Source organism: Rhipicephalus microplus, chromosome 3 (assembly GCF_043290135.1).
Source record: "Rhipicephalus microplus isolate Deutch F79 chromosome 3, USDA_Rmic, whole genome shotgun sequence".
Lineage (NCBI taxonomy): Eukaryota > Metazoa > Arthropoda > Arachnida > Ixodida > Ixodidae > Rhipicephalus > Rhipicephalus microplus.
The window spans coordinates 87,445,715-87,463,957 of NC_134702.1; the positions used below are offsets into that span (position 1 = coordinate 87,445,715).

The following is an 18,243-nucleotide window of genomic DNA, read 5'->3' on the forward strand; positions in this document are numbered from 1 at the left end:
GGTTTATTTTATATAATTTTATCTACCTAAATTACCTTGAGCTGAAGATGAGACAGAGGGATCAGGATTGGCACATTCCAAAAAAATTGCATCATTAAGTTCAAATGTAATTACCAATCAAACATATTTTGCACATTCAAGCAGGTGAACAAAGCTCAAGGTCAGTAGACATGCAAATATGATAGCAGCCTGGCAATGCACGAAATAAAAAAAATTACGGCATATTCACGGGGTGAATGATGATGAATGGGTGAAGCTCCGGAGGGATTCATTGGTAAACTGTGAATCTTCCGTGTAATTCGCCCAGTCGATCATCATGTAGAGACGTGAGAAACGCTGTGTGTGTATATACACAAATCAACTTTTATTTGTTCTTAGACGATGGATGGCTTGCGATGTCCCTTGCCTCGCGCGCTCGCACATCGGGATTCTGTCTGCGAGCGCGCGCTGCTGCCGCCTTGCGCTCTCTCCGCTGTGCAGCCTTATCCATCCGGCGACTCCGAGCGCGCGCCAACAGCGAACGGATTTTATTACAACGTTCCCCCTAGCGTACGTCGCCGCACTAAATCGAACGATTGCCTTCAACCAATGACACGCGCCATATGTGACATCATTACTATTTTATAAGATCTCGCGTCTTTCATCAACTACAAGTACCGCTTTCTAGTTTATAACATCTTGCATCTTTTCATCATCAGCTACAAGTACCACCATCTAGTAAACACTACAAGAACTAAACGAGAGGCGGCTACATACAGGAGACGGTACCGCCATCTAGTGAACACTGCAAGAACTAAACTAGAGGTGGCTACATACAGGGGACGGTACCGCCATCTAGTGAAGCCTGCAAGAACTAAACTAGAGGTGGCTACAAACAGGCTACAGGGGACGCACAGCCCACGCCCTAAGGAGCTTCGCCCCTAAAACATTGTACTACACTGCCTTCACAATTACGTACCAGTAAAAACAAAAAGAACTAATAAGCATAACCCACGGATAACGCGAGACGTTATTCATGCCAAACGCAGGGTTAAAAGACTTAGGAAATCGCTAAAGCATAAACCTAATCCTTCTAGGAATTCACTTTGCACTGCCATAGTTCAAATGAAATCTAAAATTAAGATGGCGAAATGTCACTATTTTAAAAACGTTCTATCGAGCTTTATTCAAAACGCGCCAAAAAATTCTGGGATTATCTTAACCCTAAAAAACGTACTGACAAACCGATCACGGGAACAAACCGCACAACAGCAGAGTCCTTAAACACGTACTTTACATCTGTTTTCACTATCGATGACGGTAAACTACCCCATATTGACTCATGTGACGAAAATCACCTCGAATCAGTCTCTGTAACTGAAGCCTTATCCATCCGGAGTCGCCGGATGGATAAGGCTGCACAGCGGAGAGAGCGCAAGGCGGCAGCAGCTCGCGCTCGCAGACAGAATCCCGATGGGCGAGCGCGCGAGGCAAGGGACATCGCAAGCCATCCATCGTCTATGAACAAATAAAAGTTGATTTGTGTATATACACACACAGCGTTCTTCACGTCTTTACATGATGATCGACTGGGCGAATTACACGGAAGATTCACAGTTTACCGATGAATCCCTCCGGAGCTTCGCCCATTCATCATCATTCACCCCGTGAATATGCCGTAATTTTTTAAAATAATTGCCACACTGTATCTATATCGGCGGAGGGATGACCCGAATCATTTACGAATGACTCTAATTGAAAGGAAAGATAATCAATTATAGTTTTATTGTCAGCGTTTACGAAGTCCGCTAATGTGGTCCGTGATACTGAATCAGTTTTACTTCTTTGAATGTGGGAGGTACATAGAACTAGTTTGTGGTCTGATATACCGGTCATTATTTCAATTTTAGAGTCATGTGTTGGGAAATGGTCGCTTGTAAAAATCAGGTCAAGTATGTTTGATTTCGTTCCTTGAACACGTGTTGGCTCTTTCACGATCTGGCTGAGGTTAAAAGACAACATTAAATCAAAAAGTATATCCGAGCGTGCGCATTGGACTCGTAATATTTCCCAGTTAATAGTCGGGAGATTGAAATCCCCCAACAAGATAACCCTTGCACCAGCAACATGTCGTTGCATGTAGCCATGCAGGGCTTGCAAACTATCTGTTCCGGAATTGGGGCTTAGATAAACACATCCTACAACAACGTTACGTGAACCAAACATCAGTTTACAGAATATTGCCTCTACATCGAAAGCTTCAGGCATAACAGTGTAAGGTATTTTTTTGTTAATAAGGATGGCCACGCCTCCTCCACGTGTTGCTCTATCTTTCCGTACGATAACATAGCCGGGCGGTGTAATTTCAAAATTCCTAACGTCATGTGTGAGCCATGTTTCGGTTATTGCTAAGAAGTCGAGTTTCATGCAAAGCAATAACGATTAAACAGCCTCGGATTTATTTAGAATGCTTCGTGCGGTCACATTGGCGAAGACTATGGTTTGGCGGGTTGATTTGGGTGCCGAGGGCGTAGTGACGGTGCTTCGACTCGCTGCTTTTTTTTTTCAATTGAAGAAGCACTCGAGTTGTTACGTACAGCAACTTTGTCTTTTTTTGCATCATCCCATTGGTACCAGACATTGTTTATTCGTACTTTATCATAGACTAGTGAAACTTTGTCCCATGATTCTTTGTTAGCCTTTGCACGGTTCCACAAGTTTCTTCTTAAGTCCCGTACCCACACCAAGAAATCTTCGCTAACCGATAAGTCTGTCACCACTAGTAACATATGGTGGTCATACAGACATGTTATTCCATACTAAGTTTGGTATCTATACCAATATCCAAACAGCCAGGAGAGTTCAAAGTTGTAGGCGGCTAGATAGATAGATAAATAGATAGATAGATAGATAGATAGATAGATAGATAGATAAATAGATAGATAGATAGATAGATAGATAGATAGATAGATAGATAGATAGATAGATAGATAGATAGATAGATAGATAGATAGATAGATAGATAGATAGATAGATAGATAGATAGATAGATAGATAGATAGATAGATAGATAGATAGATAGAGACGCCTAAAGTCGCCGAAGTTCATTAAGAAATGCTTCGCATTTAAAAACCGAAGCCTGGTTCTCATTACAAACTAGTGCACTGTGTTCTTTGGTAGGGAAGCAATAGCATACGGGAGATTTCTCATTAAAGCCTAAAAGCTTTTTTTTTGTGATAACTGGAAGGCTGCAGTGTGATTGGATTAGCTGAGGTGGAGCTTCTGAGTAGGTAGACGTTTATTTTGGAAAGTAAATCGTATTGTACCAAAGTGTAATTACAGAGCACAAGCTAACGGAATATACTAAGATTTCGTACACACGTAACACAATACACATGTAACGTAATGCAGTGGCTGCACAAATGTCTTACGGAGGAAGCTGCTGTAGCCCAGGCCACTGAGGCCGTATCTGTAGCTTAGACCGTAGCTTTCGAGTCCACAGCCGTAAGCAGCAAGACCGCAGCCAAGATCATAGCCAAAGCTGGGAGCATGATGCCTGGTTGGCGCTGAAGCAAGTGGTGCGTAGTAGGCAGCGTGAAATATGGGAGTATCCAAACGGGTAGCCAGCGTATCCGGCAAAGACACAAGTTGCCCGAGCAAGGAGAAGGCAGGCATAATTCTGCTAGTAAAAATAAATATCATTCTTTGCGTTACGTGGATCTTCATATTGATCTCTTGTAGAAGTATATAACGTTTAGTAAAACAAACTGAATAAAATACAACCATTACTGAGCTTTCTAGAAACTTGTTGTAGTTTTATTTTGGGGCAATATAATAATTTTCTTGTATTTTTTGTCCCATAAAATATCGATGGAAAGCAATGCGCACTCGCTGTGTTCAAGATACTGTAATTTACTTCAGTATTCATGACACTCTTTAAATTTTTCGTGCCCTTTTGTTGAAAATGTATGCTCTCTTGAGCTTTGAATGGTGACCAGTAGACTACGATGATTTAGAGCTAAAGCTACTCACTCTTGCAAAGGAACAAAATATTACCATAGTGGAATGTGTCCTAGTGGCTCTGAAGATGAGCTATACTCATGTATCTAATGATATTGCTGCCATTTTATATGCTGAGACAAATCACTGAAATCAGGGATGATTTGCATGCATCCCAGCCTTTTCCTGAAAAGTGTATATTTGACCTGACGCAAGTGCCTATTTAGACTAACGTTATGAAACAACATGGCTTGATGTTTGTTCACACTAAATTGTCCTTGACACCGACTATATATACATGGCGTATTAGAGTGACAATTGCAGCTGATGGATGTGAATACACACGAATGTTTCATTACGCGGTGAATATGAATATTCTTGAACTCGCGTTCTCGCTAGACACGAGACACTTGCAACAAGATGTTGAGAGGTAGTCAGAGTCAGCAGAACGTTTTTTACGCAACGCCTGTACGTGTCCAGGTACACTTTTCTAAAGCCGACTTCGCCCCGGAATTCAAACCATCCACGGTATCCGTATGATTGGCACGTTTCGACGCTGATTATGGTTTCTGGGCAACTAAAACTTCCGACAGTAACGGCCCACAATACTGATCACAACGTGTGCCATGCAAGAAGGATAATAAGCAGATACATAGAATCTTACGGCAAATCTTCATTGGAAGTGTGTCCAAGTGTGCTTACGGCCGACTTTTTTGTTTTGTTTCTGCTCGACTATCACTATTATTCATTGCATGCCACAAATAAAACCTAAATGATATACTCGCACAATATTGTTGTCACAGTGCGAAATCCAATATTCCAGTAAGCACCCTCACGGGGTCTTGGTTTCTCGTGTTTTGAAAAATAAAAATGAGTTGTATTGAAAGGAAAAAAAGTATATCTCGTACTTGCATCTTTCGAAACAAAGGTGCGTTTACTCTTTGATCAAGGTGAACTGTGCTTACTTAATATGAAAGCCATCGTATGGATGTGAAGTTACACATGCAGTAAATATGAACATTTTTAAACTGGGGTTGTCACTGGAGCCAACGCCTTGTCAACTGAGATTGTCTATATCAAAGCTGAAACACGGTGAGCATTCAAGGAATACGAGACCCCTTTTAGAAACACATACTACTGTCTCCAGCGACAGCCTCATCGACCAGCTTATGCATGCATCCAAATATCCAGGAGCCTTAAAAACGCTCCAATGAGCTTAACACGTTATTTGTAAAACCTGTAGGAACGCCACTAAACGAAATACTCTGCGGTGAAGACGTGACCAGTATAAATTACAGAAGCGAGATAGGCATATCCAGTGGCCTAAACTGTGTCAACATCCCAGTTCAATGCAAACCAAAGCAAGCATTAGACCATCGTAAACTTCTAACGCGTTTTCTGCGCGTGAAACGATTCGTACCGCAGCAATTTCATAAAAAAGGGGGTTCGATTCTTATACTATATTTAAACTTCTAGATAGCTATCACATTGAAACCTGTTGGGGGCTTTTACAGTAGTGCGATGTTCGACGATGGATGAAGTAGTATAAAAGGACTGCAAGCGTAATAACACTATCATAAGCAGTCTCGTCTCCAAAACACGCCCCTTTACTCAATCATGGTAAGGCAATTCTTTTTATGTAGTTGATATAATTCAGCTTTTTTGCTAGACACGTTCTGGAAATGATTTGCTTGTTATTCTAGGCCTCACAACCACTTATTTATGCGCCAGTGGGGCAACAATTTCCTTTACTTGTGTGTATTATTTCATGCTTACACATTCCTAGGTGGCAGTATAAGCTTAGGTCATTGCGTGGGCGTGTTAGTGTGGGTTTCATTGGCAATACCAATTTCGGGCATAAAGAAATTCAGAGAATTCGAATAATGCAACACAACCTCTATAGTGAATTGTTCAGTAGCTGCATAGCTCGATAGTACTCTGTATATGAAAAGGGACCTTACTGGGAGCAGTAGGTACAGACGCATAGAGAAAAAAAAGAGGATCTGTTGCTTTTATTGCTGAGATAAAAACTTGTTCAGTAACGAATGCTTCATTTGACGCTTTATTGTTTATTGTGTTATCTTACAAGTGTCTCAGCCTTTTTCCTACCCCTTTCGATCCCAATGTAATATGTCACACCTTTCTGACCAACGCTGGCATGGACATTTACACCATCAACCCGCTGTTTGTTACACCCGTGTTCATGACAAAAAATATTAAATTGCAGATCCGCTCTTGCATCCTCCTGTGTCTGGCCAGTTTTGCCTTTGCAGCCTTTGTCGGCTTTCCCTTCGGCCACCCACTGGCCACGCCAGCGTATTCCGTTTACCACAATCAACTGGCATCGACATCTACTGTGCATCACCTCCCGGCTTTTCATCGCGGCCTCAGATACGGAGTGCCAGCTTTCGGCGTCTACTTTGGGTAGCTGAAGTCTAAGCCACGTATGCGGTGCTCGTGTTCTCGGCCACCCAGTGCTCCTCTGAAAGACAAGTGATTGACTTTAATTTCTTACCTCTTGGAAAGAGAATAAGTGGTTTTTAAAATCTCCAACTAAAGCACTCGTAACAACTTCTATCATGTGCTCAGATAGGAGCGCTGGTTTTCCTTACCACCTTAATTATGCAGCTATTTTCAGCTCTGATAACTGGGTTAGCACTTATTTTACATATTTTTGTCGTCCTTCAGCAAAAACACCTTCGTATATTTTGGAGCTGCTCGGGGTTACCTGTCATTGTTATGAAACACTAATATGCATAAATCTAAAGCAATGTGACGCAGTCTCGGAAGATAACAGTGCTTTGCGATGCTTGCACCAGACAGTGGAAGTTGTAAAATAATATGTATACGTAAGGTAGGTAGTATACACGGAGCCGAACCACGAGAATAAAGTAATCAGAAAAGTAAGGATGGGATGGAGTCCATTCGGGAAGCATTCCCACATTATGAATGGTACTCTACCACTATTACTCAAGAAGAAGGTATAACGGCTGCATCTCACCAGTACTGACCTACGTAGGGTTCAACACCAGTTGAGGACAACGCAGCGAGTGATGGAAATGAAAATGAAAGCAACCTTAAGAGTCAGGAATAGAGCACGTGGGTGAAAGAACAGATGGGGGTTAAGGATATCATTGTTGACATAAGGAAGAAGAAATAGACATAGGTACGCACGAATATAATGCGTAGGCAGGATAACCGTTCGTCAATAATGCCAAGTGACTAAGTTCCAAAAAAAAAATGCGTGAGATGGAGACAGAAAATTAGGTGAACGGACAAGATTATTCAGTCTGCAGGTACGTGGCCACTGAAAACACTTGACTGGTTTGATTGGAAAAACATAGCACAGCCATTTGCCCTGCAGAGGACGTGTTTAGACTGATGGTGTTAGTGTGGAATATGAAAACGAAAGCACAGAGTTTGAATCTCTTTACTGCAAGATTTTCATGCTCCGGAAAAATGAAGTTCCCGGCTTCTCGTTGATGAATTTATAAAAAACAATGAGGGTGTTGAGTAAGGGTCGTAAGGGTTTCTAGACTGGCAACAGGGCTCGTCACCAATATAATTCTTCCGCAACAGGTGAGGAATGTTCACAAAATGTTTTGTGCTTTCATACGTGCTGGTAAATACAGAGACAGCACATCATTACACGATACAGAAACTACAATTGGGACGAGACACCATAGTAGAAGTGGAATGTTCAAGTAGATGTCGACAGCTCTGTAAAACACGCTCTTTCTTAACGCTATAAATTTTACTTAAAAACTTGCGAGTAAGGAAGCCAAAACAAACTAAACTGCGGTTTATATAACCGAGAGTCTGACCAAACCAACATTTTCAATACAAGTTCTCACAAAATTTAGGGCTGAAATCAAGTTATCCTTCATTGGTGGGTCATTCCTTATCTTCGGTGATCGGACGAGAACTGGCGCATCTGGGTCATTCCTATTGAACGTTCCAGCCCGGAATTCAATCACCAGTGATACTACTCAAACAAAACATTGAGCGGGAGATAACTAACTGCATGAGGGCGATTTTAGTGAAATATGTTTGACCAAAAATTGGCTTGTTCTGGCGAAAAGCATAAGTTAGGTTGGGATAAGTTGTATGTAGTCTGCCTGTTGACGTTGTATAGGAACACATTACGTTGTATAAGGACACATTCTGTTTTAGAACATTCTATTCTCATATTTTGTTCTTGTGATGTCACAAACCATATATTACTTTTTTTACGTACATTGGCTTAGCAGAGACGCAAAAAAAGATGCAACTTCTGAAAGTTTTGTGAAACAGCCACATTGTCTTAGCCGCAATTTATTTTCTTTTTTTACTACTCGACAGGGTATCACCTAAATATTTTTAGTGAATGTTAATAAACTCGTATTGAGATAAAAGCATGAAAAGTATGAAAAATCACCTTTTTAAGAAGGTCCATTAGTACCCTATATATCTAGCATCAAAAATAATTATCAAGAGGAATAGCCACTGAAATATATCGCATGACTCATACGCTGTAACATTGTCTCTTCTGTGCTGAAAACTTTTATTCACAGAATTTTGGTTTATGTGAATAAATATAATTCGTGCTTACAACTTGCCCGACGCTCATAAAAGGAAGCCCTTCCCATGGTTTTAGGCAAATCTTCCGATTTGTTGATAGTTTTTGATAGAGGTTTGTTACTTTAGACATCGTTGGTTTATTTGACCTAGTAGCCATGATGGCGAGCGACTCAACGTCGCGGTTTCTAGCGGCGCTAACAGTACCAGGTTCAAATTGAATATACGGCCACTTGCGGGGTTAAATAGAGTAACAATCCCACACTTCTTGTGCAGGAGAGTGGAGTAGGCCAGACCGCCGAGATTATTTCCGGTGCTCATGCCATAGCTTCCTAGTCTGTAGCCTTAGGAGGGCACACCATGGCAAAGTTCATACGCATATAAAGACAGAGAAGAGAGAGTAGCTTGGTATTTACCATAAGTGGCAGGAGCTGTAGCAGTGTAGCCATAGGGATAGCCGGAATAGACAGCGATTACGGGGTTAGCCAGGGCCAGCATAACAGACGCACGCACCTATAAGCACAGTAAAAGAAGTGGTAACAATATGAACCTAGTCGTTTGATCATACTTTGTGGTCAGAATATTTAGTACTAGATTAAACTGCATAAAAACACGAGCCCAGTGCGTGGCGAAAATATAGGTATACAACTATGCGTATCACAAGCTTTTGTTAACTATGAATATTCTGTAGCGTATTCATGAGACAACAGTTTCACTTTATTATACTACACGATTCCCATCTATTACTTGTCTTCTGCACGCTGTTCCCAACTGCCCTGCATGGCTTTTCACGATGCGTTTTATAAATATACACTCGCACATTTATTTTGCTTCTAAATCACGCTTTAGTATTCAAAAAGTATTCGAGTGAAGGCTGGTTAATTCATCCTTCATTAGAATGGAAAATATCCCCCTAATACCTGATAAACCAACTATGGAACGTGTCACGGAAGTAATTAACTGATGTATATTACGTCGGTGCGCTTTCACATTCTTGACGAATACGCAAATTTAGCACTCATTATGCATAAGATCAGTGTAAAGGCATCAATTTTTGTCATTTGTGGCTTCGTTCACAATGTGAGCATGGATCAAGACCCACTTTTTCCTAACGCGAAACGTTCTATGCAGTTTTCTTATTACGTCACAGCCGGCACGACCTTGTGCACGTGAGAATACATTTGGGCGGGAAAATCAACACCTCCTGATTGTTCGTACATCTTGATGGAACAAGCGAAGTTCATGCTAGCCTGTGGATAGGTGCTCGAGCTCTTCATCTTCAAAAGGCCTCACTCTTTTTCAGTTTGGCGCTATTGCACATATATAGTGCTAAGTAAAAAAAAAAGAAACAAAGCGGAGCCACAGCAGGCCTCATCGGCTGTGTGCGAAACTGAGGCTATTAACGATGCGGTCATCATATAGTGCACACGGTTCAGAAGGCACTCGCATGGCCTACGCTCTGTGAGGCAAAACGAAAACGCCGGGAACTGCAGTTGCTGCTAAATAAATGTGTCTTGCTAATGAACAATCATGGATGACAAGTACGCGGTTCTGAAGGTTGGCAGACAGAACGAGACTGAACAAAATTTTTTGCCACTTTAACTATATTTGCAATCGACGAGCTTGAACCTGACGCAACATATTTCACGTGCACTGAGTAGAAAAGAATATAAAAAGTTTTCCACCGTCGCTGAAGCCTCGTTGTAGCCTTGGTCGCCTAAGACGGGATTTTCGAAATCGCGACTACACCTTTCTTCAATAACCGAGGTTGTTTCGGCAGTGAAGGAATGCTAATTTCACTCCTTTGGTGTGCACATTTGCGGCGAATTCTTTTCGACATGCTCCAAGGATTGGTGGAATTAACCTGGGTCCTGCCAAATACAACCATAGCAAGTAGGATTCGCTGCAAATAAACAATATGAGTGCTTACCAGAACCAGAGAACGTCGTTTCAATTATGCGGATTTCCAAGTTACACAGGACCGAATAAACAAGTGCTCAATGTATTTTCTTTGAGCGCGGCGAACTTTTGTTTCACTGTAAACATACCGTGTTCAAGACTTATAAGGGCTACATTCTAAAACATATCAAATTCCTCATTTCCTAACGTCTCGGAATAATTAGTGTTTCTTTCTGCTGTATTTTGTTTTCCTTTGAAAAGCCAGAAGATGCTTTTGGAATGAGAAATATTGCCGATTTTGCGCGGCATACTTTACAACAATATACAAGCTTTTCGCAAGTGGGAAACGAAAATGGCATATGCATATAGTAGCTCGCAATAAAGCTTACGCACAATTTACGGTAGAAGTGCTATGCTATTACCATGGTGGAAAATAACAATGATGTTCACAGCAGACACTGACTATTGTGACTAAACGACAACCCTTTTATAGCAAAAGCTCTGAGATTTGTCACATTTCCAATGGACTGTACGTTGTTGTTGTTGTTGTTGTTTTTTTTGCACTTTGCTGAAGGAGCGTAAATGCGGCTCCACGAATGCAGTCCTACTTGAAACTGCATTGTTCCTAGCGTGGAAACAATTTTAACCGTTTTTTTCACGGTAGCCGTGAAGGATGAAATTGTTGCGTGACAGCTAGATGTCGGTAATAGTATTCAAGTAAGAAAATAACATGTCGCTCTCAGTCACGGTCTTCAAAAAAGGGTATTATAATGAATATGTGAGTTTTTCTGTTATACCGTTGGAACAAAACCTAAGTTTGTGTGCATTGTGGGAATCAGCGTACATTGCTGATTCTGATTTCAAATAACTTCATTCTGAATAGTCAAACAAGAGAGATATACATGTTCTCTACCTCAATACTATACATATTCACTCATCTAAATATAGCTCACGAAGAGAATATTACTGTATATGGCCAGCGTAATTAGCCTCAAAAGGCTGAAAAGAAGAAAAATTGTACTACACATCAGATAATAAAGACAACAGAAAATGCTGCAAGAGATATATATGGAATGTTATCAAAGGTAGGGGTTGTTTTTAGAAGCAATGAGGATGACCGAACGAAGACGTCGTGCCAGTGTTTTTGAGGTTTTGAAACACCACATTTACTGCTGCAATGTTGGTGCCCCAAAGAATGCTCGGACACTGTCAGAAATTTTTTTTGTTGCCCATTTTTCTCAAGAACCAGACAATGTTGGGCCACCACACAATTGAACGAGAAAGTATATCCCTTTTGGAAATACGAGAGTGCTCTTTGTGCGGTAGTTATAAGACAACCTTCTTCACTACTCTCGTAATTACTGCGTGGTTGTTCCAAAGCAAGCATTTGATTTCATATAAATGTTCGTACTTTTTAATAAAACATTCATGTAGAGCTTCGGCTACTGTTTCCGGCTAACCACGCTATGCAATTTCACACACACAAAAAAACTATATGGTATTCGACCTGACTCTTTCTTGCGCTACTTCTTTACCCGTAAGCAAAACTATGCAATGGGCGAAAAATGGTTCGCGAATGCCTCAGTAAGCTCGCGAGGCAAAGGCATCTTTTTCAACCCGTCGCCACTCCCAAGACTGCCACCCTTCATATAGCAATTCATATGCTGAGAACTGGTACACAAATAGGTGCATGGGTGTATTCTTTCAGCTGCAAGTCAATTTAATGTTTCTCAGGATCGATCATGTAGGTAAGCCGTTGATCATCCGCCGCTTTAGTACACTGTCAGTCATACGTATATTCATCATATTTCTGATTATCAAACCCAGTGGTAAGCGCTTCTCTTTACCTGTGGAAATAGAGTACAAAAATACATACTTCAGCCTAACCTGTTCCTCTCAATAAATAAATCAAGTTTTAAAAATGCAAGCCTAAGATTTTATAATTTTCACAATTTCTGTTTTGAGATAACAGCAGCACAAAGTGCGTGGCTAGGGATTATAGAAAACGTCTGCAAGAAGCGTATATTAAAAATTACGGAAACGAATTGCAGCAATGAACAAAAACTTACATAAAATTATAAATAGCTGGTATACAAACCATCTTGAAACATAGTTACAATATGTAGTGAGAATGTGAGTGAATGATAATAATTAGGGCAGCACTTAAATAATTCACCGACAACAATTTTAAATTTTAATATAAATGTGCCATTGGGAATTTTTCGAAAGAAAGAAAAAGTTCAATACTTCATAATTATTGCATTACATGCGGGTTTCAAAAACGTAAGCAAAATTCTTGTCGACGTTTCTTGGCGAAAAAATATGTTAAGTATTCGTAACGCACTATGGTTAAACTACACAGCCGCAGTAAAAATCCTCCTGTACCTGTGTAACCAAAATCAAGAGGAACGTTTGTTTATCGTCAACCATTTTAGTAACCCAGAAGTAGACATGTACAGCACATAAATGTGCTTGTTGTCTTACCCTTGAAATATTATAAAAAACATCGTGATTCATCTAAATTATATGCGCTAGAAGTATTTTGATTCGTCAGGTACTGCGGTAAGTGTCATCTTTCTATGCTGGGAATTTTTCCACAGCACTGCATAACAAGTCCAAGGCTAAAATTGTTACAAAAGTTTAGTCAACACTTATCAAGTACCATTGCACACGAGACACCCTAATTGTGCAATTAGGCCCTGCGAATAAATATGGTTAACATGATTTCAGTACATCACTGTGCACGTGTAAAGACCACACTGTAAAAGCGGTTGTCTGCATGGAGACGTATCAGTTGCTCCTAAGCACACCTGCTGAAACCTTATTCCATCATGGTAAGAAAAGGATGGTTGCGCTGAATAGAACGGAATATTTTATTAAGATCCGTTGCATAGAAAGGGAACTACTTCAGCATACGGTGAACATGCTGTTCTAAACGGGCCACCAGTCGGAGACTTGGAAGCTTTGCATTAGGACATATACTTAGCCCAAGTTTTCAAAGTTTTCAAACTATTCGATGATAGTACAAAAAGAAAAAAGATGAGATGTAAAATGTGTTTCACAACAAACTGACACATTGCGCAACGATGACGAAAACCATAAAAAAAGAAAAAAAGAAGGGACAAATATATCAAATAATTTGTTGTGAAAAAGTGAACCACCGGGAATCTCCATGAATAGGAACGGTCGCTCAACTTGTACTAAATCCTAGAGCAGCGCAAAGCCTTGTCACTCTGATGTATATTGAGTTCGTTTGTACTTATGTCTTCCTCTATTTGCCATCTTTTCATCTGTTTTTCAACAGTTAGCTGCCATAACGAGCAGAAAACTACTCCGAGAGTTTAGGCTATATGTTCGTGCTTCAATGACAAAAAACAAAAATCGTCTAAAAACAGGACGCAGGAAAAAAGAGAGACTCACAGCGCTGAGCTTGTAACTTGCAACTTGCAAGTTCAGTGCCGCGTGTTTCTCTTTTGTCCTGGGTTCAGTGGCTATGCGCTGTTTTATATTTTTAATGGAACTTCACCGACGCGCACAATCTGCTTGTCTGCTTCTTTTAGTGGCTGTACTACTACACTACACTACTAGTGGTTGTACGACTGCTTCTGCTGTCTCCTTACCTTTGCCACGTGCGCTTTCGCTGTCTACACTGGCTATCCCTAGGGCTACTCGACAAATATGTAGGCGCTCCTGGCACAAACTGAACTTACGACGCTGCACTTGGTTTCCTCTCTTCATATGGCTGACTACGGACATGGTCATTGTGCACCAACATACGGCTACGGACTGGGAAGCTATGGTCTAAGCTTTGGGCATGGTCTGGGTGGGGCAGGCTATTTCACCTTTCTATACAAGAAATGTATGCTCTCTGCTATGTTCTTCTGCGTGATGAGGTGTCCAATTCATTTGCGCATAGCCTGCAAGAAGATTTTGTGTCACTGGTACACTACATTCACTTAACAAATAAGAACATTTTGGAATAGTTCTCATTACGGCGGTGTCGCGCTGCAGTAATGCTGAAAGGTCCACCGTGAACATAGTTGGAGAAGTATGTGATGGCGCATACTATTTAAACTATTGGGCCCCTTAGTTTTACCGAATAGATAGGTTCGTTCATCACTGAAAGCCCGAAATTTCGATTTTACATGCCCGCCTGGACAATTTTTTGTGTTTTGCGCACGCTCACATAACATCCAGATGTCATAGTGTAGCTTTTGGTATGACAGGACGGAATAGCCTTTTGGCACTATTGTTTGACGCTTAAAGAAAAAAATATTTGTCTAGGCAAGGAATATGTGAAATATGGCATTAAACAAATACTTTTTGTTTACCTTGAGTTTATTTCTCTCTTTTCTTGTTTTCAGAAATCTATTCAACGAAGATAACCACTGTGATTAAAGTGTTACAAGAAGAAACACTTTATATTAAAATGTCTTCGTACTGATCTTTGTCACTGTGTCTTTTTTACATGCGTCCTATTCGGTACGTGACAGAGAAGAAGAAAAAATCGGAATGCTTTCATCACAACTTTTGTGACAGATGGTTGACCAAACTAAATCATAGTTCGAACTTGCCGAAAGCTCTCACCACAATCTTTCACACCAGCATAAGGACACAGTACCTAAAGACTTAGAAACAAAAATGCACGATACAAGCATACAATGTCTGCTCAAGTATGTTTCTGATCAGTACAGGCAAATCACTTATTGTGATCTTTGCAGTGGTATTTTAATAACTAGGTATAGTGTAATTGGCAAAACCTAATTTTTGATACGGCAGTTTTGTTTAGTAGCTCCTCAATGCAAGGTAGTGCTTAAAATTGATCATCATCAAGAGCAGAATAAGCAACCCATTGTGATTGAGATACTCAGTTCCAAAAATTTATCGTTATATATCGAGTATCAGTCAACATAAACTGCTTTTTGTTCACTGGAAACACCTTAAGGGAATGCTATGTACATCTTGATTGATTTATATGTGGAGCTTAACGTCCCAAAACCACCATATGATTATGAGAGACGCCATAGTGGAGGGCTTCGGAAATTTCGACCACCTGGGGTTCTTTAACGTGCACCCAAATCTCAGCACACGGGCCTACATTTCCGCCTCCATAGAAAATGCAGCCGCCGCAGCCGGGATTCAAACCCGTGACCTGTGGGTCAGCAGCCAAGTACCTCAGCCACTAGACCACCACGGCGGGGCGCTTTGTACATCTTGCGAACCAAATTACAATGCAGTACTTCTGTGTACACTTTAAACCTTTGTTCTCAAAGTTACATCTTATAGGCGTAACCAAATCATGTATTACACCGCTCTTATCTCACCACGTCACGTTCCTGCATTTCTTGTTAACTCAAATATTCAGTATTTAAGAAAATGATACTAGTTACACCATTCCAAATTTTTTGAATAACGGCCTATAAAGACAATCACTGGTTCTGAATAGCCGAACTGCTTTCGGAGCTATTTTTATTCGGTGGTCTTCTTCGTGAATGTCGTCATTCATGAAATATGAAAACTTAGTAGATATACTACGCTTACGACAAAGTTGCTAGCTCACCAGGGAAAACAGTAGAGCTATGCAGAATAGTATGCGTCGTATATACAAGTTATAGCAGCAGGAATTTGAAGACTATCTTCAGGGCAAAACACTTAGACGGCTCGTGGGAAGGATCTTGGCAAAACGTTAGCGTGTTAAACGTAAAGAAACGGACAGTAGCACCTCCGATGCCCGAGCGCTCAGTAAGTGCGCTGTGAGATGGCCTCTTCCGAACGCGGTAGGCGCTGTATCGTAGAGCCAAATGCATAACGCAAGTTTCGTGCACAGCAAATTTTTTCTGCATAGGTTGAGAACAGCTCTTATCGTCCTGTAAGTAGTTAGTTGTTATGCATAGGCTGAGAAAGGCTCTTATGGTCTTGTAATTAGTTAGTTGTAATGCGGGGAGGAAGACCACCTCTTTCTTTCTGTGTCAAAGCAAAAGACGAGTGCCTAAGGCACGTGCTTGAACGAGCACCGTTATCAGAGTAAAACTGGCACGTGTGTTTTAAAGTAGTGGAGCAGAAACAACACGGCGCACGTTTTCAGAATTTAGTTTTTACTTAAAGCCGTCGCCTAGCATTTTTCAGTTTGTTAAGGGCTCTGGACGTCAAGGAAGCTGCAAATGGTGAGTATGATACGCCTAATCGATATTAGAAAATGAAAATGAGTGACACTTAGCTGTCGGACATCACGACGTGGGAAGTCGAGATGGTTTCCTGAAAACGAACGTCAGCGAATGGTACACTTCCTATTTGTCTTATTCGATGGAATTATTTATGAGAACTTGGCTTCCGAGGCGAGCGAAAAACCTCCTCGTATGGAACCTGTTTTTCAAGAGCCGCTGCCAGGAACGGGTGGCGAATATATTATACAGTCGCGCCCGGATCATCCCGACACTTCAGGAGCGTGGCTTTCTCCGGCTGCTTGGATGCACGTGCACTGAATTTCGTTGAATATTACTTGACATCTTCCAGGGAAGCGTAAAGCCTACAACTGAAGTTGGGTGAAAATATTCTTGAATTCGGTGTATATGCCTATATATAGCTTGATGGCAAATGTCGCTCCTGATGATTACGGTTTATATTGTGAAGAGCCTTACGTCTAGAAAAAAGACTATATAGCTTTGGTTTCAGTCAACTCTTGTTAGGTTTGAATATGGCGTATTGTTTTTATCAATATTAACGCTTTAAATTTTGTAGAGAAAGAATCTCTTGCTTTCTTGAATGGTATTTCACGTAACTAGGACAACTTTTTTTGAGAAGAAAGCTATACATTGAGAGGAACTTTGTAAAGACTCGTGCACAAAGTCTGCCATTGAGAGGGGAAACTTCTGGCAGAACTAGAAAGCGCCAAACAAAAGCACTGAGAGTACCGGCTACACCGATGAAGTTCTTAAACTACCAAGTCTTAAAATAGAACAGAAGTACAAAAAAATACGGGTACGGTAAATTCCTGCACGACCATTCATGTAGGTAGTTTGTGGACAGTGTAGAGTGAAATAGCGGTAAAAGCTTATCAATATGTCGTGTGCACGCGGTATTGCTTCGCCGTGTGTCAAGCGCCGCTGACAAGGCGATTCTGTATATTTTTGCTGGAACATCATTGCTGGTAGTTGACCCATCTATGCTTAGTTGTTAGCAAAAAAAAAAAGCCATCTGCATTCATTCGCCTGTACTGCTGTTCTTTCGTCAGACCCAACACTGGTACTGTACACGAGTTGGAGTAAAGGAACGGGAGCAATGGCGTGAAAAACTTGACACTTCTCGCGTAGCCACAAACTTTGTTTGAAACGGGGGTGGGGGTGATTTTGTCATACTTTATGTATGGTCGTGCGTATGTTTGCTCGTGTGCATGTATATATAAGCACTGACGCAAGCGAAATTCAAAATTTCTTGGGTGGATTGAACACTTAACCCTACACTCCACTTAACTGCACCACTGCTTCGCGTCGTATACTTCTCTCATACTGGCGGTGCCAGGTAATGATAATTGGTACAATACTGGTGGTATCAATACCACTCTTTTTGAGACCAGCGGGAAAGTTCTTTAGGTGTAACCACGCAACTGTGGAGACTGATACCGTTTGTAACGCACAATAGAACGGCCGGGCAGGGAGGGGTATTGGCAGTATAAAGTTAGGTTCTGTACGATGGCAAAGCGAATTGCCCATATTACAGGAACTGTTGTTTGGAAAAGGTGTCGATACAGTGCACCTTCCTACGAAGACACCAACTCCGCTATTCTAGACGTGGCATCTCTGGTCGCAGCCG

At 41.1% G+C, this 18,243-nt stretch overlaps 1 long non-coding RNA gene across 1 annotated transcript; it reads left to right on the top strand.

Moving 5' to 3' along the window:
• The first annotated feature begins 5,561 nt into the window (after positions 1–5,561).
• Positions 5,562–14,880, top strand: LOC119159997 (uncharacterized). Its single transcript, XR_005108196.2, has 3 exons — positions 5,562–5,598; positions 6,206–6,471; positions 14,799–14,880. It is a non-coding gene; the product is annotated as an uncharacterized LOC119159997 (long non-coding RNA).
• Positions 14,881–18,243: the final 3,363 nt, after the last annotated feature.